General features: G+C 40.4%; 3 pseudogenes; all 3 read right to left on the bottom strand.

Moving 5' to 3' along the window:
- Window positions 1–1,524: 1,524 nt before the first annotated feature.
- Window positions 1,525–2,259, bottom strand: LOC125831875 (uncharacterized; annotated as a pseudogene).
- A 93-nt stretch (window positions 2,260–2,352) lies between these two features.
- Window positions 2,353–3,104, bottom strand: LOC125831873 (uncharacterized; annotated as a pseudogene).
- Window positions 3,105–8,943: 5,839 nt separating this feature from the next.
- Window positions 8,944–10,172, bottom strand: LOC125831872 (uncharacterized; annotated as a pseudogene).
- Window positions 10,173–12,542: the final 2,370 nt, after the last annotated feature.

The raw sequence follows: 12,542 nt of genomic DNA, 5'->3' as shown, positions 1-12,542 counted from the left end.
TTCGAGAAGCATCACAATATACAACAAAACCCTTTCCCTCCACGGGTAGGGTCAAAATCGGAGCAGTAGTCAATAAAGTCTTGAGCTTTTGAAACCTCACCTCACATTCATCAGACCATTGGAAAACCACTTCTTTTTGGGTTAATCTAGTTAATGGGGATGCAATGGATGAGAACCCCTCTACAAACCGTCAATAATAACCTACAAGGCCTAAGAAACTTCGAATCTCAGTAATTGAGGCAGGTCTGACCCAATCTCGAACTGCCTCAATCTTCTTAGGATCTACCATAATACCTTCTTTGGACACTACATGTCCCAAGAATGCTACTGAACTAAGCCAAAACTCACACTTTGAAAACTTTACATAAAGTTTCTTCCCCTTTAGAATCCCAAGCACAATCCTCAAATGATGCTCATGTTCCTCCTTACTACGGGAGTATATCAATATATCATCTATGAAGACAATAACAAAGGAATCCAAGTATGGTCTGAACACTCCGTTCATCAAGTACATAAAAGTTATTGGGGCATTGGTCAATCCGAAAGACATCACCCAAAATTCGTAATGGCCATACGTGTTCGAAAAGTTGTCTTAGGGATATCCTCCGCCCTAACCTTCAATTGATGGTAGCCGGATCTCAATTCAATCTTGGAGAAAAGAGAACCACCCTGCAACTGATCAAATAAATCATCAATACGAGGTATCAGGTACTTATTTCTAATGGTTACCTTGTTCAACTGCCGATAGTCAATACACATATGCATAGATCCATCCTTCTTCTTCACAAATAACACTGGAGCACCCCAAAGAGATACACTTGGTCTAATAAAACCCTTGCTCAACAAATCCTGCAACTGCTCCTTCAACTCCTTCAATTCAGTCGGTGCCATACGATAAGGAGCAATGGAAATAGGTTGATTTCTTGGCTCTATGTCAATACAAAAATCAATATCACGATCAGGTGGAATACCTGGTAAATCTGTCGAAAATACCTCCAAAAATTCACTTACCACCGGAATAGACTCAATCATAGGAGTCTCAACACTAGTATCTCGAATGTGCGCCAAATAAGCCAAACATCCTCTCTCTACCAAGTGACGAGGCTTAAGAAATGATATCACCCCTTTAGGAGGGTGACTAAAAGAACCTCTCCATTCTACTATAGGAATTCCAGGCATAGCTAATGTACCTGTCTTGGCATGACAATTTAAAATTGCGTGATAAGGAGATAATCAATCCATACCAAGAATCACATCAAAATCTACCATATCTAAGACCTTTAAATCTGCATGAGTGTCATATCCCATCAAGGTAACTATACATAATCGATACACCCGATCTACCACTACAGAATCCCCGACAGGAGTATAGACATGTACCGGCAAATCAAAAGACTTACATACTATATCCAAACTCGAAGCAAAATATATGGACACATACGAATAAGTAGAGACTAGATCAAATAATACATTAGCTGGTCGATGACAAATCGAAATAATACTTGTGATAACAACATCTGAAGCCTAAGCCTCTGGCCTACCCGGAAAAGCATAACAGTAAGAACGACCGCCCTCAAATTGTAAACCTCCACGACCACCACCTATACCAGAAGAAGAACCACATCTACCTGAATGAGAACAACATCTGCCACTCTGTACGCCTCCCCTAGTTGGTGGTTATGCAGCCCTGGAAGTCAAAGCCTGAAAACCCTGATGCAATCCACTACATCTAGCCTTAGGGCAATCTCTCACAAAGTGTCCCATATCACCACACTCAAAACAACCCCTACGAAATGTAGGCTGATGAGAGGAATTTGAATGACCAGAATGTCCTCCATGGCCTATAGGGCTAGAAGATGAACCAAGTGAAGTAGGCACCGAACTCGAAGAATTATGCCCTGTGTAACCAACCTCAGATGTTGGTATAGCAGCGTGAATGGGTCTGCTAGATTGAGAGTGATAACCTCTCCCTAAGTAACCTCGACTCCTAGGCGGAGCCCCACCATAATCACCTAAATGACGGGTCCTCTTGCCCTCACGCAGCTCAAATCCGTCACGTCGAATCATCTCCAAATCCTTAGCAACATCTACCACCTTCTGGAACGGAACACCAGAAGTAGCAACCTGAGAAACTCCCAGACGAATCGGAATAATCAGACCCTTAACAAACCTTCTCACTCTCTCAGCCTCTGTGGGAAGTATCATCGAAGCATGCCCAGCCAAGGCATGGAATTTACCTTCATACTCTACGACTAACATACCATCTTGTTGCAAACCCTCGAACTCTGTCCTTTTACGCTCACTCTCACTGCGTTGAACAAACTTGGCTAGAAATACCTAGGTAAACTGAGTCTACGATAGTGGAGGGGATCCAGCTGGCCTACTACTAATATAATCCCTCCACCACCGCTTGGCTGAGCCAGTCATCTGAAACGTTGTGTAGTCAAATCCATGAAACTCAACTAATCCAAGATTATGCAACCTCTCATGACAACTAACTATAAATTCATGTGCATCCTCAGTTAAGTCACCAGTATACGTCGGAGGATTCATTAGTCTGAACCTCCCAAACATCTTTTGTTCATCAATGGTCATGGAAGGCCTGTTCGCCAAGTGTGATGCTATACCTAGAAATTACATACTATCTAAACTGGGAGATACAGCAGCCGCTGGCTGAGTCCTGGGAGTCTGAGAATCTGGAGCAACCATCGGATCTGGAGTCTGACCTCCAACACGGGTCTATGAAGCATCAGAGGTGACAGGAAAAGTTCCCTCCTGAGCCATCCCCTCTAGAAGTCCTAACATACGAGCCAAGGTATCTTGAAGCACTGGGTGGAAATAATACTGGGTGGAGCCTGAGCTGGTCCATCCCCCTCGACACGATCCTATACATACCCATGAATAACATTTGCATCAGGAGGTACTGTCCTATCACGGCCTTGGGTAACTATTGGTACTTGTCCTTCCATGGATCCTGCAATACGACCCCTACCCCGACCTCGACCTCGACCTCGTCCCCTGCCTCTACCTCGGATAGTGCTCCCAAAAACAGGCGCAGGAATAGGCTCATGATCACCACTTGCAGATGTACGAGTCCTCACCATCTGAGAGAATGAGATATCAAGATTAGAATTTCTACAAGGTAAAGTGTGCACGATAATGAATGAAAGACTAGAACTTTTCCTAAATGTCCTATAGCCTCTCAAAGATAGGTATGGACGTTATCATACCAATCCGCAAGACTTTACTAGACATTGCTCTTGTACTCGTGAGACCGGTGAACGTAAGGCTCTGATACCAAATTTGTCACGACCCAAATTCACAAGTCGTGGTGGCACCTATGTTCCCAACGAATAGGTAAGCCAACCCAACATATTTACCAATTCTAATTAACTAACTAAGAGGTAAAAGGTAAATACTAAGTAAAAATCTCCAACATTGAGTTCTTTACAAATATGAAATGCGGAAAGCTAAAATACCACCCCAAGAATTGGTGTCATAAGTACAAGAGCCTCTAAATATAATGCAAGTCTGAAACTAAAGGACAATCCAAACATAAGGGATATTATGTCTGAATACTAACTAACAGAATAAATAAAAGGTAGAGGGAGGTGTGGGCCACGGAACAGCCAAGCAGCTCACCACAACTCCAAAGTACTCCAACCTCGGACTCAAATAGCTCAACGAGATATACTCGTACTCAGAATCGTATCTGCACCACAAAAGAGTGCAACAAGTGTAGTATGAGTACGAAACCACGTGTACCCAGTATATCTCATAGACCGACAACGAAGAAGTAGTGAAGGGAGTTCATATAAGGAAAATCTGTTAACTATTTATACAAGTCTATATTATATTTACGAGTCAAGTTTCATCAAATATAGGTAATCAAATAACAAGTACTTTCCAACCACCAATAAAACACATAATCATCAAAATGAAGAATGTCATTAGATGCAATGCAATATGACACCATGGAATGATATGCCTCAGAATACCAAGTACTCTCTCAACCGTATATACATGATACTCCTAGGAAAAACATCGAGAGTTCATGACCCATGGGGGACTCGCGAGGTCCATATACTGACACGGACTATATCCACGTGTCTGTGCGGACATTCTCAACGCACTATCATAAAATCAAATAATTTCTTCACGGACGATCTCCACGTGCCCAAAATAAAATCTTAGCATCTCACCATCCCCAGCACGGACGATCTCCACATACTCAATCTCATGTCAATGAATGTGCACAATATAATCTCAAATAAAGGGGATGATAATGCATCTCAATCAATCAAGTATCAACATAATACATAACCACCTCAACCATCACAAGTATACAGGTTCAAATAAGAACACAATCACACAAATAATCAGTCAATAATATATCAGTTAATGCCCATATGCTTTGGCATTATCGGAATAAAATCCGCATTCTATAGTAATAAACTTTCCCTTTATAACACCGGTACTCATACCAATGCCTGTCACATCATTGGTACGAGACCCCCATCTTTCGCCCTTACCCATTGTCTATTCCATTTTTTAATCTTTAAATTACGAAAATGTCGTCTAACGAAGTCTAAAAGTCTTAACATACCTTGAATGTCAAACACGTGCCACAAAACCTCAAGATTTTTCCTTCCCCTTTCGCAAAGCTTCAGAATGTTCCCAATCTATCAATTATGAAATATTTGTAAGCATGCGAGTTCATAGAAACCCATATTATTATAAGTTTATCCTAGACCCAAAACTCACTCATATCTCTAATCAAGCTCCTAATTTTGATATAATTTATATGTCAAAATATATTTGCTAAATTTCAAGCCTAGGATTAAGCCTTAACTCCTCCAAATATCATAAATACAGTGATATTCATATACTATAATACCATCAAAATGTGTTACTTATATCCATCTATTAAAACTTCAAGATTAATAACTATATAAAAATAATTAAATTTTAAACCAAATAATTACTCACCTGTAACCTCACCCACGAAACAAAACAAAATAATAACAAATAGAACTACACAGATTCCACTATGCAAACATATTGTTTGCCAATGATTTCCCATTTTCCAATGATTATACCTAATCATTGTTCAATGATTACCCTTTAAAATTAACATAAAAAATTTCTCTTTCTAATCTAGTCCAAAGAACATTATCACCTCCAGATTTGTTCCACTTTCCATTTCTTTCAATCCAAACAAAATTTAACCACCTCACTGTATATTCACCCTAAGAGAAATCATCACATTAATTACTGCTAAAAAATCTCCCGTTCCTCCACCCATTGTGACCAACCCCTCCCAAAAGCATTAATATAAAACGAATCGGATCACTTTCTGTAAAATATGAAATTATTACAGGAGCATTCCACAATTTACATGTACAAATTGAAGGAATTGAAGTTCTTACCAGAAACCACCGTAACCCCGCAGCCAACCACTGCTCTCTGCCCTTTTGCTATTATTTTTTTAGTTATGACAAAGAAGTTATTAACCCTTCTTTACTTAGCTTAATTTCATGGGCCAAATATAAAAGGGTACTAAATGAACTGTTGAATTGGCCCACTAACTATTAACTAGATTAATTATTTAATAAAATTTTCAGCAACTAGATACTCGTAATTACCGAATATTGCAAAGTTTCCGATTTAAATTTATGAGAAGAGTCAAATTAGTCCTAGTTCTCAAAATGACCTAGCGGGTCATTACATCATCTACCACTTAAAAAAACGTTCATCTTCGAACGGTAAATGAATAGAACGCACCTAAACGCTCAAAAAGCTGAGGGTATTTACTCCTCATGTCTGACTCGGTCTCCCATGTAGCCTCTTCCACTGGACGATGCTTCCATTGAACCTTTACTGAAGCAATCTCTTTCGACCTCAACATTCGAATTTGCCTATGCAAAATGGTTATCGGCTCCTCCTCAAAAGTCAAATTCTGATCAAGTAACACTGAATCCCATTGAATCACATGGGCACCACCCTGATGATACTTTTTCAACATCAAAATATGAAATATGGGATGAACACCCGACAAACCAGGTGGCAAAGCCAACTGATACGCCACCTCACCAATACGCTCCACAATCTCGAATAGGCCAATATACCTTGGGCTCAACTTGCCTTTCTTTCCAAATCTAATCACACCCTTCATGGGTGAAGCCTTCAATAGAACCCGCTCTTCCACCATGAACTTTATATCGTGAACCTTCCAATCTATATAACTCTTTTGCCTACTCTGAGCCATGAGAAGTCTATCTTGGATCAACTTGACCTTGTCCAAGGACTCCGTCAACAAATCTGTACCCCACGGTCTAGCCTCAAATGCATCAAACCAACCAATTAGAGATCCACATCTCCTACCATACAAAGCCTCAAATGGTTCCATCTCAATGCTCGAGTGGTAACTATTATTGTAAGCAAACTCCGCTAAAGGAAAAAATTGATCCCAGTGACTACCAAAGTCGATCACACACACCCGCAACGTGTCCTCAAGAACCTGAATAGTCCGTTCAGACTGACCATCAGTCTGAGGGTGAAAGGCTGTGCTAAGATCCACCCGAGTGCCCAATTCTTTCTGCATAGACCGCCAAATATGAGATGGAAATTGAGTGCCACGATCTGAAATAATAGAAATGGGAACCCCATGCAAGCGAACAATCTCTCGAATATAGATCTTGGTTAACTTCTCTGAATTATAGGTAGTCTGAACTGGTACAAAGTGTGCAGACTTAGTGAGTCGATCCACGACGACACATATAGCATCAAACTTACGCAAGGTACGTCGCAACCCTACCACAAAGTCCATAGCAATGCGTTCCCACTTCCACTCAGGTATGGGCATCCTTTAGGTTGCACCTCCAGGCTTTTGGTGTTGATACTTCACTTGCTGACAATTCAAACACTGATATACAAAATCAACTATGTCCCTCTTCATAAGACACAACCAATAATGTTGTTTCAAGTCACGATACATCTTAGTAGCCCCAGGATGAATAGAGTACCTCGAACTATGTGCCTCTTCCATGAAAAGTCTAGTCAAATCACCTGTCCGAGGAACACATATACGACGTTTTATCCTCAAAACTCCCTCACTATCAATAATTGCACCTTTGGCTTTTCCTTTTGACACCTTGTCCCGAATCTTACATAAATCACCATCAATAAACTGTTGAGTTCGAATCTGCTCCATAAAGGATGACCTAGCCTCCGTATAAGCCAAAACCTTACCAGATTCTGAAATATCAAGCCTCACAAAGCTATTGGCCAAGGATTGGACATCCCTAGCTAAAGGACGCTCGTCAACCTATAACATTGTTAGACTACCCATACTTACCGCCTTTCGACTCAAGGCATCTGCTACCACATTTGCCTTGCCTAGATGATAAAGAATAGTCATGTCATAGTCTTTGAGCAATTCCAACCATCTCCGCTGCCTCAAATTGAGATCTCTCTGGTTGAATATATACTGGAGACTACGATGATCCGTGAACACCTCACAATGCACACCATAAAGATAATGCCTCCAAATTTTCAATGCAAACACAACAGCCGCCAACTCCAAATCATGAATTGTATAGTTCTTCTCATGAACCTTCAACTGCCTCGAAGCATAAGCTATCACCTTCCCCTTTTGCATCAATACCCAACCAAGACCGATTCGAGAAGCATCATAATATACAACAAAACCCTCTCCCTCCACGAGTAGGGTCAAAATCGAAGCAGTAGTCAATAAAGTATTGAGCTTTTGAAAACTCACCCCACATTCATCAGACTACTGGAAAACCACTTCTTTTTGGGTTATTCTAGTTAATGGGGATGCAATGGATGAGAACCCCTCTACAAACCGTCGATAATAACCTGCAAGGCCTAAGAAACTTCGAATCTCAGTAATTGAAGCAGGTCTGACCCAATCTCGAAGTGCCTCAATCTTCTTAGGATCCACCATAATACCTTCTTTGGACACTACATGTCCCAAGAATGCTACTGAACTAAGCCAAAACTCACACTGTGAAAACTTTGCATAAAGCTTCTTCCCCTTCAGAATCCCAAACACAATCCTCAAATGATGCTCATGTTCCTCCTTACTACGGGAGTATATCAATATATCATCTATGAAGACAATAACAAAGGATTCCAAGTATGGTATGAACACTCTGTTCATCAAGTCCATAAAAGTTGTTGGGGCATTGGTCAATCCGAAAAACATCACCAAAAATTCGAAATGGCCATAACGTGTTCGAAAAGCTGTCTTAGGGATATCCTCCGCCCTAACCTTCAACTGATGGTAGCCGGATCTCAAGTCAATCTTGGAGAAAATAGAAACACCATGCAACTGATCAAATAAATCATCAATACAAGGTATCGGGTACTTATTTCTGATGGTTACCTTGTCTAACTGCCGATAGTCAATACACATACGCATAGATCCATCCTTCTTCTTCACAAATAACACTGGAGCACCCTAAGGAGATACACTTGGTCTAATAAAACCCTTGCTCAACAAATCCTTCAACTGCTCCTTCAATTCCTTCAATTCAGCCGATGCCATACGATAAGGAGAAATGGAAATAGGCTGATTTATTGGCTCTATGTCAATACAAAAATCAATATCACGATCAGGTGGAATACATGGTAAGTCTGTCGAAAATACCTCCGAAAATTCACTTACCACCGAAATAGACTCAAGCATAGGAGTCTCAACACTAGTATCTCGATTGTGCGTCAAATACGCCAAACATCCTCTCTCTACCAAGTGACGAGCCTTAAGAAATGATATCACCCCTTTAGGAGGGTGACTAAAAGAACCTCTCCATTCTACTATAGGAATTCCAGGAATAGCTAATGTAACTGTCTTAGCATGACAGTTTAAAATTGTGTGATAAGGAGATAACCAATCCATACCAAGAATCATATCACAATCTACGAACTCGAAGAACTATGCCCAGTGTAACTAGCCTCAAATGCTGGTATAGCAGCATGAATGGGTCTGCTAGACTGAGAGTGATAACCTCTCCCTAAGTAACCTCGACTCATAGGCGGAGCCCGATCATAATCACCTAAATGACGGGTCCTCTTGCCCTCACGCTGCTCAAATCCCTCATGTCGAATCATTTCCAACTCCTTAGCAACATCTACCACCTTCTGGAACGGAACACCAGAAGTAGCAACCTGAGAAACTCCCAGACGAATCAGAATAATCAGACCCTTAACAAACCTTCTCACTCTCTATGCCTCTGTGGGAAGTATCATCGAAGCATGCCTAGCCAAGGCATGGAATTTACCCTCATACTCTACGACTAACATACCATCTTTTTGCAAACCCTCGAACTCTGTCCTCTTACGCTCCCTCTCTCTGCGTGGAACAAACTTGGTTAGAAATACCTGAGTAAACTGAGTCCATGATAGTGGAGGGGATCCAACTGGACTACTACTAATATAATCCCTCCACCACCGCTTGGCTGAGCCAGTCATCTGAAACGCTGTGTAGTCAACTCCATGAGACTCAACTAATCCAAGATTATGCAACCTCTCATGACAACTAACTATAAATTCATATGCATCTTCAGTTAAGTCACCAGTATACGTCGGAGGATTCATTAGTATGAACCTCCCAAACATCTTTTGTTCATCAATGGTCATGGAAGGCCTGTTCGCCAAGTGTGATGTTATACTTGGAAATTCCATACTACCTAAACGGGGATCTACAGCAGCCGTTGGCTGAGTCCTGGGAGTCTGTGAATCTGGAGCAACCATCGGATCTGGAGTCTGACCTCCAACACGGGTCTATGAAGCATCAGAGGTGACAGGCAAAGTTCCCACTTGAGCCATCCCCTCTAGAAGTCCTAACATACGAGCCAAGGTATCTTGAAGCATTGGGTGGCAATAATACTGGGTGGAGCCGGAGCTGGTCCATCCCCCTCGAGACGATCATGTACATGCCCATGAATAACATTTGCATCAGGAGGTACTGTCCTATCACGGCCTTGGGTAGCTATTGGTACTTGTCCTTCCATGGATGCTATAGTACGACCCCTACCCCAACCTAGACCTCGACCTCGTCCCCTGCCTCTACCTCGGATAGTGCTCCCAGAAGCAAGCGCAGGAATAGGCTCATGATCACCACTTGCAGATGTACGAGTCCTCACCATCTGAGAGAATGAGATATCAAGATTAGAATTTCAACAAGGTAAAGTGTGCACGATAATGAATGAAAGACTAGATTTTCTTCCTAAATGTCCTATAGCCTCTCGAAGATAGGTATGGACGTCATCATACCAATCCGCAAGACTCTACTAGACATTGCTCTTGTACTCGTGAGACCGGTGAACCTAGGGCTGTGATACCAAATTTTTCACGACCCAAATTCACAAGTCGTGATGGCACCTGTGTTTCCAACGAATAGGTAAGCCAACCCAACATATTTACCAATTCTAATTAACTAACTAATAGGTAAAAGGTAAATACTAAGTAAAAATCTCCAACATTGAGTTCTTTACAAATATGAAATGCGGAAAGCTAAAATACCACCCCAAGAATTGGTATCATAAGTACAAGAGTCTCTAAATATGATGAAAGTCTGAAACTAATGGACTATCTAAACATAATGGATATTCTGTCTGAATACTAAATAACAGAATAAATAAAAGGTAGAGGGAGGTGTGGGCCACGGAACAGCCAAGCAGCTCACCACAACTCCAAAGTACTCCAAGCTCGGACTCAAACAGCTCCACAAGATATACTTGTACTCAGAATAGAATCTGCACCACAAAAGAGTGCAACAAGTGTAGTATGAGTACGAAACCACGTGTACCCAGTATATATCTCATAGACCGACAACGAAGAAGTAGTGACGGAAGTTCATATAAGCAAAATCTATTAATTATTTATACAAGTCTATATTATAATTACGAGTCAAGTTTCATCAAATATAGGTAATCAAATAACAAGTACTTTCCAACCACCAATAAAACACATAATCATCAATATGAAGAATGTCATGAGATGCAATGCAATATGACACCATGGAATGATATGCCTCAAAATACCAAGTACTCTCTCAACCGTATAAACATGATACTCCTCGGAAAAACATCGAGAATTCATGACCCATGGGGGACTTGCGAGGTCCATAAACTGACACAGACGATCTCCACGTGTCTGTGCGGACAATCTCAATGCACTATCATAAAATCAAATAATTTTTGCACGGACGATCTCCACGTGCCCAAAATAAAATCTTAGCATCTCACTATCCCCAGCACGGACGATCTTCACGTGCCCAACTTATACTCAATCTCATGTCAATGCATGTGCACAATATAATCTCAAATAAAGGGGATGATAATGCATCTGAATCAATCAAGTATCAACATAATACATAACCACCTCAACCATCACAAGTATACGGGTTCAAATAAGAGCACAATCACACAAATAATCAGTCAATAATATATCAGCTTATGCCGATATGCTTTGGCATTCTCGGATTAAAATCCGCATTCTATAGTAATAGACTATCCTTTTATAACATCGGTACTCGTACTAATGCCCGTCACATCATTGGTACGAGACCCCCATCTTTCGCCCTTACCTATTGTCTATTCCATTCTTTAATCTTTAAATTACGAAAACGTCGTCCAACGTTGTCTAAAAGTCTTAACATACCTTGAATGTCGAACACGTGCCACAAATCCTCAAGATTTTTCCTTCCCCTTTCGCAAAGCTTCAAAACGTTCCCAATCTATCAATATTTATGAAATATTTGTAAGCATGCGAGTTCATAGAAACCCATAGTATTATAAGTCTATCCTAGACCCAAAACTCACTCATATCTGTAATCAAGCTCCTAATTTTGATATAATTTATATGTTAGAATATATTTGCTAAATTTCAAGCCTAGGATTAAGCCTCAACTCCTCCAAATATCATGAATCAAGTGATATTCATATACTATAATACCTCCAAAATGTTACTAATATCCATCTATTAAAACTTCAAGAGTAATAAATATATAAAAATAATTAAATTTTAAACCAAATAATTACTCACCTGTAACCTCACTCACGAAACAAAACAAAATAATAACCAATGGAACTACACAGATTCCACTATGCGGACATATTGTTTGCCAATGATTTCCCATTTTCCAATGATTATACCTAATCAATGTTCAATGATTACCCTTAAAAATTAACATAAAATTTTTCTCTTTCTAATCTAGTCCAAAGAACGTTATCACCTTCCAGATTTGTTCCACTTTCCATTTCTTTCAATCCAAACAAAATTTAACCACCTCACTGTATATTCACCCTAAGAGAAATCATCACATTAATTACTGCTAAAAAATTTCCCGTTCCTCCACCCATTGTGACCAACCCCTCCCAAAAGCATTAATATAAAACGAATCGGATCACTTTCTGTAAAATACGAAATTATTACAGGAGCATTGCACAATTTACATGTACAAATTGAAGGAATTGAAGTTCTTACCAGAAGCCACCGTAACCCCGTAGCCAACC

Source organism: Solanum verrucosum, unplaced genomic scaffold (genome assembly GCF_900185275.1).
Source record: "Solanum verrucosum unplaced genomic scaffold, falcon-dt-bn FXZP01000018.1, whole genome shotgun sequence".
NCBI classification, from domain to species: Eukaryota; Viridiplantae; Streptophyta; class Magnoliopsida; order Solanales; family Solanaceae; genus Solanum; species Solanum verrucosum.
The sequence above is the reverse complement of the archived record's forward strand: the minus strand, read 5'-3'. Positions and strand labels throughout refer to the sequence as shown.